Here is a 26,274-nt window from a genome sequence, read left to right on the forward strand (position 1 = left end):
AGGGGCTCAAAAACAAAAAAAATGTTTCTTTTAGTGCCAACTTTTACCCAGCCTTCAAGCCTCACCCCTTATTTCTTCAGCCAGAGGGATCAAAATGAAAATTCGAGTACATTTTGCTCATAATTTCTCTGACAGTTCAATATGAACACAGATGCTAAGTTGACTGATTTAAAGCTAAATTCATGTGGAAGCATCTGGAACACAGAACAGAAATTTAGTTTAAAGAAACATAATTAGAAGATGGAATGGAAATCTGTTCCTTTCACGTTAAAATCCATTAAACTTGCTCCACCTTCAAGATCTGATACAAAACAGCATCCACAAAAGGTGTCTAACGGTGCATGATGCAGGTGAAACATCTTTCAGTTCCCCATCCCAAAAAGGAAGACATCAGAATGTCTGGACCTACATCCTGCTCTTTGGCAGCCTTCTCTTCAAAATTTTAGCATTCAGCCTATTCATAAATAGCTCTAGTAAGAATATAAATACTAAGTTTCGAAAATTAAGCATTTTTGCTTTTTTTTCATTTTTGATTGGTTATGTTGGCTTAATATCAACCCTGACTTTCAAATAAATAAATCTTAAAAGGGGGGGAGGGGCTGGCCTTGTGGTTTAGCAGGTGAAACCACAGCCAATAATGTGGGCATCCCATGTGGGCATGGGTTAGTGTCCCCGCTGCTCCATTTCTGATCCAGCTCTTTGCTGATGGCCTGGGAAAAGCAGCCAAAGATGGCCCAGGTATCTGGTACCCTGCCACCCTTGTGGGAGACCTGGATGAAGTTACTGATTCCTGGCTTCAACATGGCTCAATACGGGCCATTGTGACCATCTGTGGAGTGAACCAGCAGATGAAAATTCTCTTCCTCCCTCCCTCGTGTGTGTGTGTGTGTGTGTATGTCCCTCTCTCTTCCTCTCTGTGATTCTTTCAGATAATTTTTTTTTTATTATCTGCACTATTTTGGTTCACTACAAAACTATAAAACTATGTATAGATTCACACACATTCGATGCTGTAAACATAACTCATTTGAAAGATGATATAATGGTTAAAAATTAACAATAAACTTGAACTGTATTTGAATTATAAAACCACAGGAAATTATTATTTTATTATACAGATTTCCCATTTTTCCCTTAAAATAAACCTCTTGGAATAGAAGCAATTAAATATAAGATGATATTACTATATGTGATGGATATGGCATTTAAAAAAAAGATTTAAAGATTAGAAAGGCAAATTTACAAAGAGAGAGGGAGAGACAGAAAGATCTTCCATATGCTGGTTCATACCCAAAATGGTCACAACTGCAAGGTCTGTGCCAAGTCAAAGCCAGGAGCCTGAAAATGCTACATAAATTTTCAAGTACTCTTGAATATCTGTGAAAACATAAGTAAATGTACCATTTAATGCATTGAGATGTTATATACAAGTACATTTTTTAATGAGAATAAACAAGATGGGGAAAATATTCCTGAAGCAAAATTAATTATTTCCATCTTGATTATTTTAGATATAATGGCAAGTATATTTAATACTTTGATTGCTTTTCAAGAAAAAAAAATGGGCCAGTGATGTGGTGTAGTGTGTTAAGCCACTGCCTTTGCAGCTGGTATCATATTATGGGTGCCAGTTAGAGTCATAGCTATTCCACATGCAATCTAGCTCCCTGCTCCTGTGCCTGGGAAAGCAGCAGAGGATACCCAAGTACTTAGGCCCCTGTACCCATATGGGAGACAGGGATGGAATTCCTGATTTCAGCCTAGCCCTGGTCGCTAGACCATTCGAGCTGTGAAGCATATATATAAATAATATATATAAATAAATATATAAACATACATACAATATATAGATTTCTGTCTCTCTCTCTGTAATTCTGCCTTTCAAACAAATAAATAAAAGGAAGAAAAATAGGCCAGAACAGAGAATATACCAAAATAAGTAGAAGCAACTTCTTTAATATTTTTTTGCTTCTTCTCAGTAATTTTAATTTGTAAATGGTAGCATTTTCTGCTAAAGATTCTGTGTACAATAGTCCTTGCTGAACTATGGAACATGCTCTGAAATCAAATGACCTCTTTACTAAACACAGGCCCAGTCTGTTTTACTTTGTCCATTTAGCTTTGTGGCGTATTTGGAAGTCATGTATCCCTCCCAACTTAATAGTGACTAAGCCAGGGCTGCTCAGTGACAGGCCTTGATATATAGGTAATTAGCTTCTCAGAGGAAGGAGGTGGGCTGTTTATGGCTATTAACTCCTTCTGCGCTAGAAAGCTGGAGGCTTTTAAGTCTGTGGGATGAAGCAGTTTAAGTATTTTAAGAAAAAAAATTGCTGTTTTCTGTGCCTTTTGAGGTAGTTGTGGATTTCTATTGTAGCTTCTTCTAGTTTTCTGCCCGAGATACTTATTTTCTTACTTCAGGACTCATTTTTTGTCTTTATGTTACTCTTTTTCTCTGTAAAAAACGCCTCCAATGCTTTCATGTTTACTGTTTTTATTTACATTTTTCTTCTATAGTATTTTTTTTTCATTTTTTTTACTTGATATTCAGAAGACTAGGCATATGCTTATCTGGTTACTAATCTTGATTTTTCCTCTCACTTTTTAAAATGAGCATGAAAATAGAATTCTATACATACCGACATGCATATTTCAACTGCTATGTTATGTTTTGGTATTTTTTTCATTCAGTGTCCTCTCAAAAATATTTATTCAGTAATTTCAGAATTTCCTAACCTTACCCATTCCCCATTATCCACATGGAGTTTTAGATCCTGCCTTCATCATCAAATAGATACTTTGAGGGGGAGATCACAGGATCTAAAGCTAAGAGATGTGGCTTCCTGGATGAGCTCCTCTCATTTCTCCATCAAGTCATAATATCTCAGTGCCTCATTTTCATTCAGCCATAAAAATTACCTTAGATTTATTATGAAGCCTGGAATTGCCAAAGTGAAATCAGATGTCCTCAAGGGAACCATCATAAGTAATATTAAAGAAGTGCATCTGAGTGAGATAAGGTTAGTACAATGTTTTCTGAGTTGGTATCAGATATTCAATACTTGCTAAAAATGCTAGAGCAGTACTTGCAAAGTAGAGTTTTAAAGTGGAGGTGCTAAATCTGAAGCTAGATGACCTGATTGAAATCAAATTTCCTTGTTACTTAAGTCATCTGAGTTTCTATTTTCCCTGTAAAACGAGGATAATTGTAATCATACATACCTCACAGGCTTGGTTCCAGAATGAGATTGGATGATAAATGAAAAAGATCTATGTAAACTGTAAATCCAAGTGGAATTTATAAGCACAATAATTATTACTGATTTAACTAGTCATATGAGATTTTCCTCTCTCTCTCTTTTTTTTTTTTTTTTAGTAATAGGCATCATCTTTTCTCATCCTGTTAATACACAGAGTAACTGAATAACTCAGAAAACCTTATTCAAATCCTAATCCACAAAGAAACAGCACTTCCGTAAATACATCATTCTGATACATTCAAAGTATTCAAAATAATGAATGCTCCAAAACAATACAGCAAAGAGTAACTGAAAACTTTGATTGATTCTTTCAAATCAGCGTTAATATTTTATTTTATTGGCAGGGGTATAGGAAAAAAAATAGCACAATAGAAGTTTTTTAAACTCCCTGGTTCTGATTAATGGTGTACACAAAAGTACTATAGGATATGTTGAGATGCAGATACTGATTTTGGTTGGGTCACAACACTTTTTAAATGACTCACTCTTCTATACCAGTATGGAAGGACGTGTTCGAATTTTCACTTCAATAAAATTACAAGTTACTAGATGCCACAGGCCTGCAAAAGAGCTGAAATCACAAATGCTAAAGTCTTTCACAAGAAAGGCCTATAATGGTCATTTCAGTGTTGCACTGATTTAGTTCTTTAATAAAACAAGGTAGCAGGGCCAGAGCCATGGCTCACTAGGTTAATCCTCCGCCTGCGGTGCCGGCATCCCATATGGGCACCGCAGTCTAGTCCCGGTTGCTCATCTTCCAGTCCAGCTCTCTGCTGTGGCCTGGGAAGGCAGTGGAGGATGGCCCAAGTGCTTGGGCCCCTGTACCCACATGGGAGACCAGGAAGAAGCACCTGGCTCCTGGCTTTGGATGGGCACAGCTCCAGCCGTTGCAGCCATTTGGGAGGTGAACCATCGGAAGGAAGATCTTTGTCTCTCTCTCTCTCTCACTGTCAGTAACTCTGTCAAATAAATAAATAAATAAATCTTTAAAAAAAAAAAAAAGATAGCAACCCAGGTAACATTGTTGAGACCCTACATGCATATGTATTACTCTGAGACCTTTGCTGCTGTATGTGTGTGAACACTGTGTTAAACAACTCTAGAAATTCCCCTTTAATAAGGCCTAGATATTTGAGAGTTGGCTTGGGATAGTGACATATCTAAGGTACAAACTAGGATCAAATTCCCCCCCTTTTCCACCAGCTATGTGACTTGGAAACTTATTTAAATTTCTTTAACATTTTTGTACAGCAATGATTATACTCTTCTCATAAGTACAAATTTGAATTAGATACAGCAATGTTCATAAGCATGGATATAATCTCTGGCCTACAGTAAACACCCCAAAATGTTAACTTATTCTTTCAAATTTTAGTAGAATATGAAAGCAACACTGCAGACAGTTGTGGACTTCTACTGGGGTGCAAGGTTTGAGCCACAGCACTTTCATAGCATTGGCTGATTGAATCAGAAACATGTCCATTTTCCAGGTCATCAGTTCATCTGTACACTTAGAGCCTTGCATAAGCAGAATAACTGCTTAAGTATTCAGGCTTCAAGAATCAGAACTTCTACTGATTTGGTCATTATTTATGGCCAATACTATTAAGACTGTAATACTTACTAGAGTGTCTTGCCAATAAATATTAGATGATGGATTAATGTATATTTTAATAACGGCAATAAAGTGCCTCAATCAAAATCAAGTTAATTAGCTATTACCATAAAGTTATTAAAATAGATGGCAGATATTTAGCATTTACTATGTGCTAAGCACCTTGAAAGAATTATCTCATTTAATCCTCTCAGCAAACACTTGACATAGACCTTACCATTATTCTCATGTTATTAATACTGGAAAACTGGATGTCTTCCATAGTTTCTTATAACAATTGTGCAGAAGAATAAGATACTTGTAGAATTCATTTTAACAAAACTAGTCTCCTCCTTTAATGAATTATGGGTTTTGGAGACATGATTTAAGTTCCTTTAGTGTCAAAATATTGTATGTACCATGAATGATCAGAATAATGAGAAAAATCAAATAAAATTTGTGGCGTAGCGGATAAAGCTGCCGCCTGCAGTGCCAGCATCCCATATGGTACCAGTTCAAGCCTCAGCTGTTCCACTTCTGATCCAGCTCTCTGCTATGGCCTGGGAAAGCATAGAAGATGGCCCAAGTCCTTGGGCCCCTGCACCCATGTGGGAGACCTGGAGGAATCTGCTGGCTTTAGATTGGCGCAGCTCCAACCTTTGCAGCCAATTTGGGAGTGAACTAATGGATAGAAGACCTCTCTCTCTGCCTCTTCCTCTGCCTCTCTCTAACTCTTTCAAATAAATAAATAAATCTTCAAAAAAATTATCATTAAAATCCTTTTCACTGACACTATACTCGTTAGCTTCAGTTTCTTCCACATTCATTGAATATATTGCATATGCACGTGTGTTAAGAGCAGACAAGATCTGTTATTAGCCATAAATAATGACCAAATCAGCGGAATTTCTGACTTCTCGAGGCTTAGATACTTATGCAGTTATTCTGCTTATGCAAGGCTCTAAGTGTACAGATGAACTGGAAAATGGACATGTTTCTGATTCAATCAACCAAATGCTATGAAAGTGCTGTGGCTCAAACCTTGCACCCCAGTAGAAGTCCACAACTGTCTTCACATTTTTTTTTTAATGAATAAGCTTGTTTTGGTAATTTAGACCACAAAAATATTACTCAAAATATTTGGGATCTTAACAAAATAAAACTTTTTAGAAAATTGAAATATGTGTATTTAGGTTGGCAGCGCCGCTGCTCACTAAGATAATCTTCTGCCTGCGGTGCCAGCACCCTGGGTTCTAGTCCTGGTTGGGGTGCCGGATTCTGTCCCATTTGTTCCTCTTCCAGTCCAGCTCTCTGCTGTGGCCCAGGAAGGCAGTGAAGGATGGCCCAAGTGCTTGGGTCCTGCACCCGCATGGGAGAGGGGAGGAAGCACCTAGCTCCTGTCTTCGGATTGGTGCAGCTGCAGCCATTGTGGCCATTTGGGCGGTGAACCAATGGAAGGAAGACCTTTCTCTCTGTCTCTCTCTCTCACTGTATAACTGTGCCTGTCCAAAAAAAAAAAAAAAAGAATTGTAGCTACATCAAATTGAATACTTTAATAACTAATTATAATTAAAATAAAAACTAATTAAAAATAAATACTAGTAATGATCGAAAACTAAAAAGAAAAAATCCAATATTCAGTTTCACTGCCTTTCTTTCCTACATTGACTATCATTACTTACATGTGAATGAAGAACAGTCATCAAGAGGTGTCCTTCTTAAGATTCAGAAAAAAAACAAGAATGAAATTCAGCAAGATAAGCTATAGCACCTCTAAATCTAGCATAAACTAAACATTTTTTATAAACAAGGAAAGGAAATCTCACTTAAATTTGAGTTGATTTTTACTTTATTCTTTTTGAAATGAAAATGAACATGTGATGAAATAAAAAATGAGGTCACCTTCCAAAATGTGACGAACAATAGAGTTGAACTTTGTGGCTAATGTATTTTAAGAAGTTTCCCTTTTGGAATCAATAATATAGTTGAAGTAAAAGTGCCACGACTATTTAGTGTAACTTTTCTTTAAAGGATTTTATGAAACCAAGCAGTTACTTAATTCAAATTGATTGGAAATACAATTTGTTATAAAAACTTTGTCAAATGTAAAATATTCAAATGCTTCAATCAAACAGTAGATTGTTATGGTGTTCTGGTTTTTCTTACTTTAGTTATCATGAATGCTATAAAATATCAAAGAAACATTTGTTGATGAGGCTAAAGTGCCTTTTTGTGGCGCTCTTAAGTATATAAGACTGCCTTCTGAGTGCCTAAGATCCGCCTGTAAAAATAGATGTTTACAATATACTGATCACTTAGTATATATGAAGAGTAGACGGCATATGGGGAATTGAATTCTGTTTTAATTTCACTCTTTGGTAGACTTTACCAAGCTATTTATCCAATACTTAAATTTTCCAAATATTCTGAACCTAACAAATGCTGTATATCACCTTGATACAAAATGTTCTGTACATCTGTGGGTTTTCACCTTTAACTTTTATCTTTGGCCAACTAAAGAATGTTTGAATATTAACTTTCCTTGCATTTAACAATGAAAGTAGCAATGTTAAAGTGGAAGTCATAGCCAATTAGCATTCAGTCCTTGACTTGATTAATGGAGAAATCAGGCTGAAACCTTAGATGCTCCCAAACACGAGAGTGTAGCAAGTAATCCAAGCAAAGCAATATCACAGTTGCAATCGGGGTGTATTAAAACAAGGAAGAAAGGCAGCATTAGTTCATTCTGTTTTCAAGGGTGAGCCATTCACCCCATGCCACTGCTGAAGTGAAACATTTTTATTGATTTGCAGATTAAGAATCTATTTGAAAAGTGATAAATCAATCCTTGTCGTCAAGCCTACTGCAGCATGTTCAGGAACTTGAAAGCAATCACTGCTGTTTGAGGAAAGCTTACTTACCTTGTGTTTCTTATAATGATAGAGAAAACTGTAGTTCATAATGAAGGCACAGTATATTGAACATCTTGATGAACAGTCAGAAGATTGAGCTAGCATAAATCAATGCATAAATCCAGAAGCCTGCAGGTGGGATGAAGAGCAAGGAGTTTATCCACTTTGATTATCCCTGCATTTGAAAGTCAACAAGAAGCTCACCTCAAATGTGAATTTCCACACATGCATAACTTTGTTCATGATTTTAGCTTACATTTTGATAAAGAGCAGATGAGATTAAAAGTAAAAAAAAAAAAAAGACTAGATATGTCTGTTGTAATAAAAAATAGACCATAATCAGATACCAAGATATTTTTTATCAATCTTGACATTTGAGTCAGTGTTTATAAAGGGAAAAGTGTTTCTATTTCAATTTATTTAAATTTATCTGCCAGAAATAAAATCAACATGCAGTGTTTTCTATGGCAAACCTGAAATATTTGTGTACCAGTGTTTTGACATTTCTAGAATACTTGGGTCTTTTTTACCCATACTAGAGATTATAAGTAAGAAGAGACAAAAAATACTGTTACTTCACTGAACTATGATTACTTCTTGAAATTTTGTCAGTGTTTTTTGACTTTAAAGTACATTGTCGTAAATTTAGATATGGCAAACAAATCTACGACTCCCTCTAAGAAGCACATTGGAAAGCTGTTTTTTATGTATTTTGACTATAACAAACCTCTTTTTAAACAAGTATTGAGGCAGATTCACTTTTTAATCTAAAATAATGGTGCATCTCAAGTTTAACATGAATTTGATCAAGATCAATGAACTTAATGATTTTTCTTCCTGAAAGATAATTATGAAAATTTCAAGTGTTTCTTTCAATAAATAGAAAATATTTGTAAAATATCACTTGCTAAGAAAAGATAGATATCACAAGTTGTCCTAATTTTAAAAAATTCTCTGTAATTTTGTGTATCATCATCCTTATCACCTTTAAAACTCAACTGCTTAGAACTTGTTCTTCCAACTCCAAGATGTGTTTATGAGATACTTCTATAGTAAATAACATCATGGTGTCAAGATTTATCCAAGTCTTGTCATTTCGGTTCAGTAATCCTAGTTGAAGAAATTAGATTGTGGAAATTACATGGAAGAAGAAAATTTGCAACACCTAGGATATTAATAATTGTTTTGTAATACTGTGAAAAGTTAGAAATAAAATCAAACTGCCTTAAAGTAAATAAATAAATAACTATTTTTATAAAAGCATTAGTAAATGATACCCAATATTTGGAGTGAAGTATTATTCAGCTCTTACAATTTTTGTTGACTAACATCATGGAAAAACCTTTATCACAACTAATTTGAAATCTTCCAAAATGATAGCATCTCCATTTTACTTATCCTATTTTTGCAATACTCAAGTTATATTATAATAGTTAGCATTCGTTAGCTGTAATAAGTATACCTTATGGCTAGAATGAGACATTTATGTCTGCCTCATTCAACTGGCTAATGTGGGATGGTTCTTATTGGCAGACAGATTTCTCCATGTATTATCTCAGAATTTAGGGCTCTTTCATTTATGGCTTTGCCTTCCCCTAGAAACTTGCTATTCTCTAAATTTGGCCAGTAAAATGGCAAAAAGAGCATGTTGAAAGCAAATGATTCTTTAATAACTTGTCTCAAATATCATGCATGTCAATTGCACTTCTAATCCATTGGTAATGATTACATGACACGGCCACACTAGATGCAACATGATTTTTCTAGTGCTGGCTCGATACTAGGGAAGGGGAAAACCTGTATTTTGGTGGCCAATTAGCTGTTTCTGCCACATTTTTCTTCAGCATGGTACTTGGCATGATGGATGTTAGTTGAATACATTTTTTGCAAAGGATTTTTGAGACAGTAGCACAAAGGCATGAAATAGCTTGCTTCTTTAGAGGCCTATAAGTCATTTTTGAAAAATGAGATAAATACCAAAGCGAAATGAGATTATATAGAATCGTACATCAAATGAATATGTTTGCACCTTATCCTATAGACAATGAGGAGGCGCTGAAGATTCAAAATTCCGAATAACATCAAAACTACAATTTTTCTGAATATAATATGAGCAGCAATGCGAAATAAACTTGAGAGAGGACTGCAAATTGGGAGACAGTGAGAATACTAATTAGTGCAGATGATAAAGGCAATAGCAATAGGTATGAGGGTAAAGCAGATATGAAACTTAGAGGTTGAAGTACACAAAACTATATTCCTTTGTGGAAAGATGTTAAAATAAAGATTTACACAGAGGAATAACTCCTTGTTGAAAGCCTATGTGACTTCCATTCACCAACAGAGGGAATTCAGAAAGAAAAGCAGACTTATAGGGAACAATAAGTTGTGTTTGAAGTATGGCATCGTGGCACAGTGTGTTATGCTGATGCTTGTGAATCAGCATCCCATATTAGAATGTAAGTTGAAATCCTGGCTGTTCCACTTTCAATCCAGCTCTCTGTTAATGTACTTATAAAGGCAGCAGAAAATGGCACAAGTACTTGGGCCCCTGACAGCCATGTGGGAGAGTTGGATGGAGTTCCAGGCTCAAGGTTTCATACTGACCAAGCTCCAGTTGATGTGGTCACTTAGTGAGTGAACTAGCAGATGGAAAATCTCTCTCATTCTGCCTCTCGCTCACTCTCTTCACTTGCCTTTCAAATAAACAAATAAATCTTTTAAAATATATATAAATTGTAGTTCGAAAGTACCACATCTGATATATCTGTATCTTCCAAAGGAAAGGAGATAATCAGCAGGTGGTTGGCTGAATAAGTTTTTACCTGAAGCTTGTGGACCAGAAGTTATCAGTAAATAGAAATAGGGTGGAAGCATAACTATGAATGATGCCCTCCTTGAAATTTTATAGAATGAACACAATCCAAAATATGACAATTTTGAAGCAGTTGATTGAGAAATCTTGAATATTAAGGAGAATAGAGCCAGTAGAAAGTAAGATGTTGACAGTTACCATGGAGAAAGAAAAAAACATCGGATGAAAGTTCTGGATTAATAAACATGAATGCAATGAGACAAGGAATACTTGAGATTTTCCTTAAAAGAGGGAGGGACCATCTGTTTTGTCTACAGAGAAAATGTTAAGAAGACAGATTCCAACATAAGTGAGTTTGTACTTGGAGAGGCAGAGAGTTGATTCTTGATGAACTCTGTATTGTCTTAACTTAAGGAACAAAAGGAATTGCAGAATCATAGGTCACTTTCCAAAGACTGAAAAGATTTGCCAAGTGAACCTTGAGATCCCTGAGGGAATTGTTGACTATTTAGTGACTGTCTTTTTGAAGACAACTATTTTATTTAATATTATTTTATGTACATACGGGGATGTTGAGTGTCATTCCATACATCAGCATTGCTCACCTATTTCATGCTACAGTTCTTCAGAAATAACTGATATAGTTGATTCCTTTGCTTTTCTGTTAACCTAGTCTTATAGAAAACCTCACTGAAACATTCATGAATGGATAAAAACCAGCCTAACATGTACATATCTTGAAATTTATTTGGTTAATATTGTCCTCAGTTCTTTATTTGGGCCAAGCACTGTTGTTTAATATATCTATAGATTGTATTAATAAAATTCCTATTTTTTCTTGAGATATTTTTGTTTCAAAAATTGCACATACAAAAGATTTTTATTATACTATAGCATAACATCAAAGCTTTTTAACCTGGAAAGTATAGCTGCAATTCAGTAGGTTGTTATTTGGGAAACTGCTTGTCAGATGTTATGCTTTTCCAGGGTAGAAGCAAAGAATATCAGAGAAAGAATGCAAAGAAGAGGGAATAAGAGACAGGTGGGGAGGAAAAGGGGAGGTAGACAGTTTTATTTGAGTAGAAATCCAGAGAATAAATAATCTCATACACAGATGTGCTTCCTAATGGTATAAAATGATAAGTGAAAGGTATTTCCAAGTCAACACATCCTCACTGTCAATGTATAGTTTTCTTCAGGATTCTTATGGACTTTGGCATATGTACCAGACATAAAGCCTAATAGTATAAATTGCATATTGATAAATCTTATTTATATGAATATCCCTATGATTCATATAGACATAGAAACATGTCAATGAAACAATCTATTGAGGAAATTTGCAATAAAAGATCTCTGTGCCTTAAGTTCTCTGCATGAGTTTTGAATCTTACTTTCAAAAGCCCATTGATAGCAAAAGAGGGGTGTCTGTTACTATAATAGAAATATGTGAACAAGCAACAGAAACATAAGATTTTAACCCAAAGTTCAGTTCAAAGTTCAGTTTGTTTCTCATTACAGAGAATTTTTTCTCCTTTATTCTTAGACAATTATGGACTAGGAAGGAATTTTCTACAATAGTAAATGTGTTTAAGACTACTACATGGTGGAAGTAAATATATCTAACGTCACCTGGAAGTCAACAAAGTCAGTGTTTGAGGAATCAAAAATATACTCACCACAAAAAATTAGATTTTTGTCAGACTCCACATGTTTAGAATTACTGTATAGTATGGTAGAAAGAACAACAGACCTTATAATTTGATTTTGGGGATTCTAGGCAAATGTTTAACCTGATTCACATTCTAGGATAGTAATAACTAGCTTGTAGAGATATTATGAAAAATAATCATCTTGATAAGAGCATCTTTCATTAAATTGTGATTTCCCTTTTAATTTAACTGTATATCTAAGATAATACTCTGGGTAAAGACATAAGAAGTTTCAAGAGTTCTCTTTTATAATAGAGCTAGATTGCTCAAGCCTAGCTTCTGTATCTTTTGCTGCTAAAAACTAGCTACAAAGAGATGAAAGTGAAAAGACCGTGTTCACTGTGGAATAGTATGATATAAATTGAATGAAAACTCTAAAAGTCAAATTAAATTTAGTTGGCCTTGGCTAAAATTTAGATGTAAAAATAAATATATCTAGCTGATTGTATTATAAATATTTAGTGGAAAGGTTCTACATAGAGCTGGAATAAGCAAAAAAGAAAGATCAGGAAGCTGAGATTGGCACAGCAAATTACTATAATAAATGTGATTGTTATCTTGAGGACTGAACGGAATGGACAATTGCCACTGTCCTTTGTGCCTATTGGATCTCATCAGTCTATTTCAAACATATACAAAAATAAATAATGAAACAGGAAATGGCTCTCAAGATATTTTAGATTCATTTTGGTAAATTAGAGAATGAAAATAAAACCATTCATTTTGACACTGGTTCAGAGTTTATGAACAAATTGTTCAGTGATTTTGTAACTCAATCCTATTGCAGTTTAAATTCTTCTTCTTTAACTGAAAAGACATTTATTATATTCTACCATAAGCAAAACACTCAACTAGGCACTGGAAAATGAGTGAAAAGTCTCTTTTAAATCTCTCAAATGTTAACTGCTACTCTAGATTAAATTTTATCAGATTGGGATGTTTGCCATAAAACATAAACTACAAAAAACTGCAAAAAAAAAAAAACCTACAGTTTTTGATGATGGATTTGCTATTAATTAATATCCATTTATATTCCATATAGTTGCTTGACACCACAAAAGTGAATTTTTTATATACCACCTCATTATAGCAATGACGTAAGAATAGAACTTGTTCCTTCCTTCAACTCATTCAATATTTTAATGAAATCAGAATACAAATTTTGTCCCATTAAAATAATTGTATCTTACTATCCTACAGCCATTTAAATACTTTACAGCAGTCATGTTTTTATTCTTGGAGGTGTATACAATAAATCTTATTATGAAAATTACCATATTCACATTATCTTAATGCACATTCCAATATCTCTACTACCTTCAAACAAATAATGGTGAAAAATATGCAGGTACTAATTATATCCAGGAAATGTTATTGAGAAATGAACTATTTGTTAAACAGCCTCTTTGCTCATTTGACTACATTTTGAACATTCCAATATACTGAGTGCATCAAAAGAATCCATAGACAAAGACGTTACTAAGTGCTTTGTTTTTATGTGTATCTGCTTGTGTGTCAGCCTATTTAGAGAAATCTTCACATAAAATCAGATTTCAATGAATTTTGTTTAAGGATTAAAGAGATATGGAAATCTTCCTAAAGTATCATAAGCACCATTTACATTGATTAACCAACTGCTATTATCTTGATTTTCTCTGCCTGTGGACTGAGATACCTTTTGAAATTGTTATCAGAAGCCCTTTCAGAGATAAGTAATCTAAACACCTCCAAGGCCTACCTTGCTGTCAGCAAAGCATCTTCCTGGTAGGTGCCTAGCCCCACTCACCTTTAAAGAAACAAACTGTGTTGTGCACTGAGCTCAAAGATGTAGGTTTTTCACTAATACGGTTAGAAGTAGAGGTAGTCGGAGGCTCCACTGCAGCCCTGAGAGATTTCTGCCAGGCTTTCTAAACACTTTGCTGGGTGAATTCAAGAGATTGTGTTTCCTGTTGGATAACTACCATCTACCTACACTGCATCTTTATTTCCACATGAAGACAATAAAGACTATTTTACAGGTGTGGTGGTACCCCCTCCTAAGAGTTTCCTTCTGAATTTGCTTTCTCCTAATTCCTAAGTGCTCCAAAAGACAGACTCTATACTCGTTTCAACACATTTCTATTAAAGGATCTTTTGACTGTCCTCTCCAGTACAACCTAAAGACTGGCTTCAATTCTGACTATACACCTTCTAAATCCCTATAATCTGATGTTTTCTTGATCATGCACTGAATCCACATGGTTTTTTAGAGTTAGAATCCACTTGTAGTTTCAGCTTCTCCAACATTCTATATGAATTATTTAATCTCAAGTTCAGTTCTTTAAATATCTAAATGGGTATGGTAAACCTGATCCTCCACATCTCATTTAACTGTTTTAAAGATAAAATAAAATCTTTTATTTAATAAATTAAAAGTTAATATTTGTGATCTATGAAGTACTCATTAAAGATAAGGAATTTAAAATTTTTGAATTTGGAAATACTTTCAGGGTATTACTCTTACATATTGTTTGGGAATAAATATGGCTAGCAAATTAAAATTGCTACATATTTTACCACATTTAAGTGTAATTCATAATGCATGTGAAAATCTATTATTGACACTGGTATAAAACGTTAATGCCCAAAGTTAGGGATAATGTGCATTGATTATGGTTTAATAGCTTTCTATATTCTATTTTTAATCTATCTAGGACCCAATCAATGAACACAACTGCTTGCAGTGTACAGGTCAATAGGTTTCAGTGATTTTTGCCAAAAGGAGAATGAGAGTTTGGGTTCTGTATTCTATTTAAAACAGTGGTGGATCTACAAGCCTCAAATTTCGATAATGATTGCAGCTTAGACTAAGGAACAATTTGGTTGTCAGAGATAAAAGTTTCTAATCTCATTTTTACAGCTAATTATGGGGTACCTTTAGAAAAGCACATGCAAGAAAGAGCATCCTTCTAATTTCCCCCTATATAAAATGGTAGTAACTTTTACTTATTTTCTCTGCAACATAAGTTTTGGAGAGTTTCTTAATCACATAATTCAAGATTAGAAAACTTCTGAAACTAAGCACATAAAATGTCACTAGAGGAATGGCCTTGTTTTCACAGTCTTTAGGTGTGATTTTGACAAGTTTGTTTCACGTTCCTGTTTTGTTTTTACCATGATAGCTCAACATGATATTCAGATGTCTTCTGAGATTCTATACACTTTTATTATGTGACCTTGTACCATAATGATTTAGTGTTTGATGTAGAATTAAATACCTGTTCAACCTTTTTCTGGCTTTGTAACTTCAGTAAGTTGTTTAATCTCACTGAATCTTTCATGTTGCATTGGAACTAGAAATGAAAATATCTGTGTACTTTATTGCTTTGTTTTGAGATAATTTAGTGAAAGTAACAAATGCATGGAATAAATGTTCTTAATGGCCAGACTTTGCCTTTTCCTATTTTGCCCTGTGCAAAATTGGACTCAGAGACAGGTTTGAATTACAGTGTTCACATTTATTTGCTAAGGTGACTAAAATATTTATTTTCAAAGGGTTTTCATTTTTATTTCAAACATGGACTTGCCACCCATTATGCCACCCATTAAGTACAATTCCATTCCTTTTATTAGGTGTTCAATAACTGCTCATTAAATACTATTCAGATTAAGACATTGATTTCTCGCTTTCCTGTTAAAGACATGAGTATCAAAAAAAGACTTATTGATGTATTTGTTTTTATTTGAAAAGCAGAGAAATAGAGAAAGGGGAGAGACACACAGAGATTATCTATTCTTTGGTTCACACCTCAAATGCCTACAACATCCAGGGCTGGGACAGAAGATGCTAGGAGCTGGAACTCAATTTAGGTCTTTCACATAGGTGACAGGGGCTCAACTAGTTGAGCCACCACTGCTGGCTTCCAGGGTACACTTTTGTAGGAAGCTGGAACTGGAACCCAGGCTCTGGAATAAGAGATGTGGGCATCCCATCTAGCTTTGTAACTGATCTTCCAATTGCTGCCCCCTGTTGATGATTTCTGTTAAAGCAGGCCCTGATTACTTACAACAGAGGATCAGTTGCCCTTAGAACATTTCACTTGCAGAAAATACAGACAAAAGAGTAATGGGAAAGGAACAAGGAGAAATAATGCATGAGGTCTTTTGCCACTAATCTGCAGCTTGGTGATAGAGCGTGTGTGGGAATCAGGGAAAAGTCTCAGTACTGCAGGGTGTGGGGCTGTGGTCTTGCTTCTTTGAAACCTGCCCTCATTATTACATGTATACCATGCTTCTTCACTAATTCCTGAATGCTTTCTCTGTTCTCCTACTTTTCTTCTCCAACTACTATTTCACAAACATCAGCGGAACCAAGACAGTAACCACCTCTGTGCAAGTTGATGCCCCGATGTGTAAAGTCTGCAACAAATGAGACCCACAGGGACACTTGCATGACAGTTTCCTCTCAAAGCATTGTTTTACTTTCCCAATCAATTTGCAGAATTCTGGTAGAGTACACAAGGTTTTCAGATAGGCATGCAAACCCATAGCACAATTTTCTATTAAATCCTGCATAGGAAAAGCTATACCCTGACATCACTGTAAGGGATAAGTCTGTGATCCACTCAAACAGAGCCCAATTTAAATTGCTTCATATCAAAATTGAACTTAATTCAGTACAGGATCCACTATTCCCAGACTGGAGAAGAAAAATTAGTTTGGAAATTCTCCATTTTACAAATATATTACTGAGTTTCTCAGTACATCAGATGATGTGGCAGAACAGGTGAGAGAGTAGATGCACTGAATAATGTGTGGCCATGTTTTGTCTTCAGAGATGCTCTGTAAAAAATTTACAAAACATCATAGGCAACATGCAGCCTCAGAAGTTCTACTCTGCATGGTGGAGTCCTATCCTTGCAGAGGCCCTCTTTGATCTGCTAAGAGATTTCTTTCATTCTGAAAGCTCAAAAGAATGTTTCAAAGCTGTCTGAGGCCAGCAAAAAAAGTACTGTTTGAATTGAGGACCCAAAAACTATCAATACTGGAATCTGGTTTTCTGAACCTATAAGATAAGTTAAAGTAGATGGGTATTCTAGCAAGTAGATAGTTTTTGCATCCTTGCTAACAATGGGTGTTCTAATAGTGGGTGTTGACATGTGATGGTTCTCCTGAAAGATGATATCTGAGCAAATATGTTATTGTCTTTTAAGCAATGATAACAATGTTCTGTTGAAAGTTCATCTATAACTTTTAGGAAAATGGATTATGTGTGCTGGGTTTCAGATTGGAAGGAGCAAAGAAAAGTACAGCAGAGACACAAACCACACAATTCATGCAGGAAGAGACCCCTGGATGTACTAGAACTATATCTCAGACACATGGAGTTCATGATAAAATAATACCTTAAAAAATAATAAAATACTTCAAATAATTTTTCTTTTGATGTATCTTTCAGAAATGCTAGAGAGAAAAATAAATGTCTTATATCATGTGATACCAAATTATATTTCTGGGAATTATGCTAGTATATCAGTCTCACCAAAAGTTTGGAAGATTCTACTTTAAATAACATGTAATGATATTTTAGTTTCCTAAAGCTGATTAACCCAGCAAGCTTCACAGTCCTTCAGAATTTTGTAGTTGAAATAGATTCCTGTGATAAAATTTCAACACAAAAATGTTATTCATCTGTAGAATGCATTTTTAAATTTCATCAAAATATTCATTTTTATAACTCTTTAATCTACAAAATAAACTTTTAATTATAGGTGTTTTTTAAATAGCTGAAAGTAAATAGAAGATAAAGTGTTCTGAATCCATTCTTTGGATTCTTCCTACTGCTAAAGCTAAGAAAGTAAACAGCAACCCCAGGTAGCAAATACCAGGCTCTGAATGATTGGCTCTATTCCTGGGAAGAGCAGGTGAGGAATCACAAAAGTGAATCTCAGCACAAAGTTCATCTCTTGCTTCCCTTTCTAGTGATTTATTCTCAAGAAACCATGCAACAGGTAACACAATGCTAAGTTTTAATTGGTATTTTGGCCATTCAAGGACATTTAAGATGTTATAGCAATAATTCCTCAGTTATCATTATTCATTACCTGTGACCTCATACATGAAAATCTATTTCCTTTGAAATATTTCTCAGTAAAAGTGTTATGCTACAGCCACAGCCAGGATGCCTGCATCCTGTATCAGAGTGCCAGGGGTTGAATCCCACCTCTGCTTGTGATCCAGCTTCCTGCTAACGTATACCCTGGGTGGAAGCAGATGGTGAATCAAGTGCTAGGTTCCCTGACACCCAGATGGGAAATCCATATAGAGTTCCTGTATCCTGGCTTCAGCCAGGCCCAGCACTGGCTATTGCCAGTATTTGAGGAGTGAACCAGTGGATAGCAAACCTCTCTCTGTCTCTCTCTGTCTCTGTAATCTCTTTCTCTCTCTCCCTCCCTCTCCCTCCCTCTCTCTCCCTCTCTCTCCCTCCCTGTCCCGCTCCCTCTCCCTCTTCCTCTCTCCCTCTTTTTCTGTCACTCTGCCTTTGAAATAAAGAAAAATAAATAAACTTTTAAGTGAAAAAAGCCATGATGGCTTTAAAAATTAAAAATAAATGAATAAAATATAATTATGATTTACATCATGACATCATGATTGCCCTAAAAATGGAAATGAATTCTGTGCCATCAAATAATGATAACATGTAATTGCAATGTGAGACTTAGAAAAGTATGGATTTTCCCAAACACATGTGACTTGCAAATGGCAGTGCTAGGATTTGAACAGAATATTCGATTCCAGAGGCCATGCTCTTAAACACTTAGCTCCTAGCATTAGGGATTGTATAAAAAAGTAACACAAGTAAGATAGAGCATATGCACATTGAAAGTATAAAAGTATATTTTTTACTAATACCACAATCATACATTTCCAGTTTTCTAATTTTGTTTATAAAATAAATGTTAATATCAAATATTAAGCTGCCTAACCAGCTAAACCAAAACTAGATCTCTGACAAAATCACAGAGAGATGACATTTGAATGGAATTTTGCAGAATGACTTAATAGCTGTTTATTGGTACATGATTGAAGGAGAGTCACCAGTTTAAGAGGAGATCATGGGCAAAGTCAAGGTGAAGACAAGCAGAATTTATCCCCAGGTTTGCATCTAGTGTTTTAGTGCAATTAGAGCACAGAGAGAGTGTGATGAGGCTTAGGGAATGATGATAGGCTATTAACAAGCCACTGATCCTGAGTGGCTTGTTATGCTAAGGATTGCGCATTTTATTCTGAAAAATAAACATGACTAGATTTTTAATTCCGGATGATCATACCAGCAACTGAATAGATTATCATATAAGAAAGTCCACTAGAGAGATCACTAGTAATTTCATCAAGAAGTAACAGGATTCTACCCAGGGCAACATTGGTAAAATTGAAAAAAAAAAAAAATTCCAAGGACATGAGATTTGTGTTTTAAGGACACAGCAACTGATTGGATGTTGGAATGAATGATAGCTAAGGAGGACTCTCAGTTTTCTATCTTGGCAATTGCATGGTTTGGTTTCCTAATAAATGAAATACAAGAGGAGGCCTAGGCCTGGAGGTAAGTTAAAATTTACTCTAAGATGAGGCATTAGAATGTGGATTTCAGAAAAAAATAAAGGAAGCATTCTTCACTTTCTAAGCTTGAGAGAAAGCATTAGTAAATGCCTGGTCTCCAAGAGAAAAACTGAACCAGACTTTTATTATATATTGTGAACTACTCAAGTGGAAATGTTTGATCTTACAAGTGATGAATGAAGCCATTTTCCTCTCTATCCAAACAATTTTCAGCTAACTGCCATGTGTTTGCAACCATACTGGTTTTACCAGTTTCTCTAAAGCTTTAGGTTTACTTAAAGAAAATAGATTGCAAGACTTAATTGAAATGTCTCAGGAGTATCAATTCTATATTGATGGACTAATTAATTCATTCATAATTGCTGAATGAAAGAATGTTAACAATTTGTATCTAACATTAATAGCGCTTGAGAATGAAAATATCTTTATAATTTGTCAAATTCAAAAGAAAATTTCTTCCTGCATTTCAGCACCTTGTTTGTATTCTTTTATTTATATATGTGGAAGGCATAGAGAGAGAGAGACTGACTGACAGAGAGCTAGGGAGCTCCAACCCATTGGTTCACTCTCTAAATGCCCACAATGGTTGGAATTATGCCAAGCTCAAGGCAGGTGCAAGAAACTCAACTGAAGATTCTCACATAGGTGTCTGAAACTCCAGTACTTGGACCATCACCACTGCTTGCCAGGGTCTGCTATAGCAGGAGGTTGGAATGAGGAGCCAGAACCAGGAATAGGCATTTCAGCCACTAGAGTAAATGTCATCACCCTCCCCCATTGAAGGCACTGGGGCAATGAACCAGAAGATGGAAGTGCTCCCTCCCTCCTTCTCATAAATATAAGTACATATATGTAAGAAACCCTTGACTGCTGTTTTAGATGAGATGACCTTGGTAATTATTTGGATTACATTAGTAAAATGTAGTACTCCTTTAAAAGTTACACTTGATGCTAACAACATTAGGCAATGGGCCTGAAAATAATACACACATGCTATTGATATTTAGGAAGTTTATACTCCAAGAATGTATTGTTACAGCATTCAGCTGTCTTTCAGAAATAATAATTATGTGATGCTAAGAAAACTGGTCTTTATTTTCTGAAATATATTTAGAAGGTATTAGTGATGTTTCTGAGAAACAATGTAATTTTGAAATATAGATGTGTAAATGTGGCCAAACCCTTATATTAGCAATTATCACTGGAAAATCAGCCCTTAAATAATCACGAGCTTCTGCTATATAGCTTAGTAATACCAAGCACATTTTTGCTTGTGGAATTTCCACTTGACCAAAGAGAAGTATAGAGATTTTAATGTTTCTATGTCTTGAGCTGTTCTATATGTGTTCTCTGCTATTACATTTTGTACTGATATTATAACATGTAGTTTGTTAGGGTTACCATAACAAAACACAATAAATTGAGTGGCTAGAAACAATATACATTTATTCAATCATGTTTTGGAGGTTTGATGTTCAAAATCAAGTTTTCAGTAGGATGATTTTATTCATGAAAAATCTAAAGAATTCTTCCTGTCTCTTGTGGCTTTTGGTGGTCCCAGGAGTCCCTTGACTTGCAGCTGCATTGCTTTAATCTGTGAATTTGTCATCATATAACTTTTTTCTGCATGGTATACCTCCTGTGACTCTGTGTCCATGTTGTACTCTCCTTTCTCTTATAAAGACACAAGTCATTGAATTTAGGGTTTAACCCTAATCCACTATGAACTCATTTTAACTTTATTGCATCTTCAAAGAACCTATTTCCCTATAAGGCCATGCTCTGAGGTTCTTGGTAGACATAATTTTGAGGGGGCAGAAGACTGAGACTATTGAAAACAATACTTTGCATAGCATCTATTAATCTGGTATGAGAGTTGGGAGTGTGCCTTTCACAGTAAGCTCTGAGCTTATGCAGCATAGATAACTATCTTAGTAATGTTTAGATTGCAAAACATCGCAGATAGAATACATGTCCACTGTTGCTCCCTCTGAGAAACCTACCAACATTATGTAAAGAGAAATTAATGTAAATATCTACAATAGCAGAATAGAAATGAAAACTCAATAAATTGAGATATGACCATAATTTTGGAAAATTAAAATAAGTCTGAGATACATTAACTGAATTAGTGAAACTAAGAAACTGAAACATGCAGAAAGAGAAGGTAAGGATGGGAAGTAAGTTGATTTTGTGGCTGATTCCAAGAAAGGCTCAGAATTTAAGTTGGGCATGAGGAGGAAAACTACAGACACCAAATTGAGAGGAAAGAATTGGCCGGAAAATAAGAGCTGGTGAGCACTTTTGTTTAAGGTATAGTTAAATTTGGGGGGTATATACTCTTATTCCCCACAGATGAGTGACTATACTACCATAGATCAGAAGCAGTATTAGATTCTTCTCTCCAATGAAGGAGAAATTGTTAAGAAAGTCCCTGGAACACTGGAGAATGAAGAGTAACTAAAAGTCTATCATTAAGTAATAAGACACGTGGCTGTTTCTCCATCCGTTGGAAGGCCTGAAGCCATGCTTATCTTGCAACATAGGAAATATATTTTTCTCCAGAAAAACAGAAATACCCTAGATAAAATCATTAAGATGCTAATATTTTGGACTTTCTAACAGAAATCACTGCTTCTTACTCCCTATCCATGTACACTGAGCATCTAAAATGCTTTAAGTTCTGTAATCTTAAATCAGCATGAATCACTGAGAATGAATATATGTTGCTGTGGATTTGTTCTGGGAGGAGAAGCATGGTGGAGAGAAGAGGCGTGGAGTCACGACACAGACACCGGGAGTCAGGTGAAAGCAGGCTAGAGGCGAGCAGCTTGCAGACTCGCTTATTTCCTTTGGTGCAGCAGCTTATAAAGCCAAGGCAGCCAATCTGGTCAAGGGGGCAGTTTATGGCCTAACCAATCACTGCCTGTTGCCAGGCAGGCTCCTTTGCCAGATGGGTTCTGAAACCATTCCTGAGTAACTGACGCTCACTTGCCAGTGACCATCTTGGCACAGACTTCTCATTCCACCACAAATAGATATTTGATGAATGTCAAAGATAGAGAAAGCAGAGAATAAAAGTGGGAAATGCACAGAGAGTATGAGAACACTAAGGGAACATCCAAGCAGCAACTCAATCACCTCCATTAAGTCTTTGCTCAAGTACCATGTTCTTTGAAAGATTTCCTTGACCATTTTACTCAAAATTCCAAAGTGCTTTTTCCGCCAACACTCTTCTACCATTTCGCTTTATTCCTTTCACTCTATTCCTTATTTCACAATAAAGATTCTCTATCATATTAAATGAGACACTAATAATGATTTATTAATTCACATATCTATTGTTTATGACTGTTGCCATTCGATTACAATCTCCAATGGGCAAGAGTCTTTATTTGATAATGATTTGCCTCAAATATTCTGAACAGTGTCTTAGATATGGAAGATACTAAAAAGTAGCAGTTGGATTACTGACTTTTATTAATTTTATTTTTTTCATGAATTTTCTTTTTTATTTAAATGTATTTTTAATTTATTTTTAAGGAATAGAAATTTCATAAATACAACTTTAGGAATGTATTTATTCTTCCCACCATACCCGGCTTCCCAACCAGACTCCCACCCCTCCTCTTCCTTCTCCTGTCCCCTTCCCAGTCCCATTCTTCATTAAGATTCATTTTCAATTAACTGTGTACTCAGAAGACCAATTCTATACTAAGTAAAGATTTCAACAATTTTCATAGACACATACAGACACACACACACAAAAAAAAAACCTTTGAGAACTAGTTTTACAGTTAACTCTCATGTTACAACTCATTGAGGACAGAGGTCCTCCATGGGGAGTTTAGTTCAAAATGACTCCTGTTGTTAACAATTAACACTCCTAGGCATGATGTCAGTGACAACCCAAGGCTCTTTGCAAGAGCTTCCTAGGATATGGAAGCCTTTTGAGTCCACAAACTACATCAGTATTTAGAGAAGGCTATAAGCAGAGTGGAAGTCCTTTCTCCCTTCAGAAAAATGCATCCTTTTTTGATGGCCACCTCTTTACATTGGGGTCTCACTCACAGAGATCCTTCGTGTAGAGTATTTTTTGCCACAGTGTCTTGGTTTTCTATGCCTGAAATGATCCATCAGGACTTTTCAGCCAGACCAGGAAACCTTATGGTCTGATTCTGAGGTCAGAGTGATTGTCATTCTAGGCGTCTGCTGTGTGGACTGCTTCCTATGTCAGAACATTGTCTTCTTTTCAATTGTAATTATTCTTTTTTTTTAACTTTTATTTAATGAATATAAATTTCCAGTGTACAGCTTATGGATTACAATGGCTTCCCCCTCCCATAACTTCCCTCCCACCCGCAACCCTCCCCTCTCCCGCTCCCTCTCCCCTTCCATTCACATCAAGATTCATTTTCAATTCTCTTTATATACAGAAGATCAATTTAGTATAAAGATTTCAACAGTTTGCACCCACATAGAAACACAAAGTGAAACATACTGTTTGAGTACTAGTTATAGCATTAAATCACAATGTACAGCACATTAACGACAGAGATCCCACATGAGGAGCAAGTGCACAGTGGCTCCTGTTGTTGGCCCAACAAATTGACACTCTAGTTTATGGCGCCAGTAACCACCCTAGGCTGTCGTCATGAGTTGCCAAGGCTATGGAAGCCTTCCAAGTTTGCCGACTCTGATCATATTTAGACAAGGTCATAAAAGACAGAGTGAGGATAGTAACCAATGATCCTAAGAGTGGCATTTACCAGGTTTGAACAATTATACAGCATTAAGTGGGGAAGAGGACCATCAGTACACACAGGTTGGGAGTAGAGCCATTGGTGGTAGAGTAGAGGTTATGATTACAAAGGAATGAGGCCCAAGTGCGCTAGACAGGGTCTAGAACAAAGGATAGAGTCATTATTAGAGGAGCTAAGAAAGGTGCTGTCTAAGCTACAATTAAGTTTTCTGATTGAGAGGCAAATAGAACCTGACAGAAGGGGCTTGATAGTAATCTGGTGGGCTTTAGGCCTTGTAAGTTAAGAGGTCCAGACCTATCTATCTCTTCACATGGGGTACATCCTAAGGGAGGTGTGAACCTCCTAGGGGAAGGCACTCTGTTGACTTTCATTACTTGGCTGGCCTGGGAGGAGAGCTGGCCAGGTAAAGGCAGGTGGCATCTCTAATAAGAAATTTACAGTTCTTCCTGCAATGTTGCTGACCCTACTTGACCATCCCCTCAGCTGCAGTGGTCACTTTGGAAGTTGGGCTGAGTGAAGGGCTTTTCAGCTTAGAGCCAATAAGATCTGTGGCTCTGACCTGGGCATCCTTCGACTCCAGGGCAGGTCCATTTCCAGTGATCCAACTCTTGGCAGAGCTGCCGGGGCTCTTCACAAGCTGACTTCTGCTGAAGCCCAGGCTTACCACATTGAAAGCCACTGCAGTGGACTGGCCTGTTGGGTCTCTTTGAGGGCAGATCACTGTACAGATCAGCCATTAATAGGCCTGCCACCCATTGCTTCTGATGCCGAGCTTTCTTTTCCTCCTGGTTTGTGTTAAAGCAGACCAGAGGATGCAAGTCAAGGGAGTGCCCGTGTCCCATCTCTAATCTTCGGTGGCCTGAACTACAAGTCTATAGTCACAGGCATGTTCTGTAGTAGTTTTTCTAAGGTAGACAATGCCCATGAGGAAAATTATATTCTCACTTTAAAACTTTCTTTCCCTTTGGTCTGAAAGGGAGGTAAATATTCTTATCACCCGACAATTGATCCCATTTATATGAATACTTTGACACTTAATCCTATCTATATATTCACTTTAACACTTAATATGATCACTGTAACAATGAAGATGGTATTTTTACCACCAAGCTTTAGAAGTAAGTACATGGGAATATATGCAGAACTATACAGTTTTACAATTACAAACTTCCTTCTCCCCCTCTTATTGCCACTCTTATTTTTTACTGAGATCTATTTTCAATTGACTTTATAAACATAATTAACTCTACGTTAAGAGTTAAACAAATAATATTAAAAAAAAAAAAAGAACAAAAAAAAAAAAAAGAAGAAACTGTTCCTTGACAGTCAAGACAAGGGCAACTCTTGAAGTGTCAGTTTCACTTCTATAAATTTTGTATTAGGGGCAATATTAGTTCCCACTGGTAAGGGAGAACATATGGTATTTGTCGATTTGGGACTGGCTTATTTCACTAAGTATGATGTTTTCCATATCCATCCATTTTGTTGCAAATGACCAGATTTCATTTTTTTTTTTTACTGTTGTGTAGTATCCCATAGTGTACATATCCCATAATTTCTTTATCAAGTCTTCGGTTGACAGACATTTAGGTTGAATCCATGTCTTAGCTATTGTGAATTGA

Source organism: Lepus europaeus, chromosome 12, assembly GCF_033115175.1.
Source record: "Lepus europaeus isolate LE1 chromosome 12, mLepTim1.pri, whole genome shotgun sequence".
Taxonomy (NCBI): domain Eukaryota; kingdom Metazoa; phylum Chordata; class Mammalia; order Lagomorpha; family Leporidae; genus Lepus; species Lepus europaeus.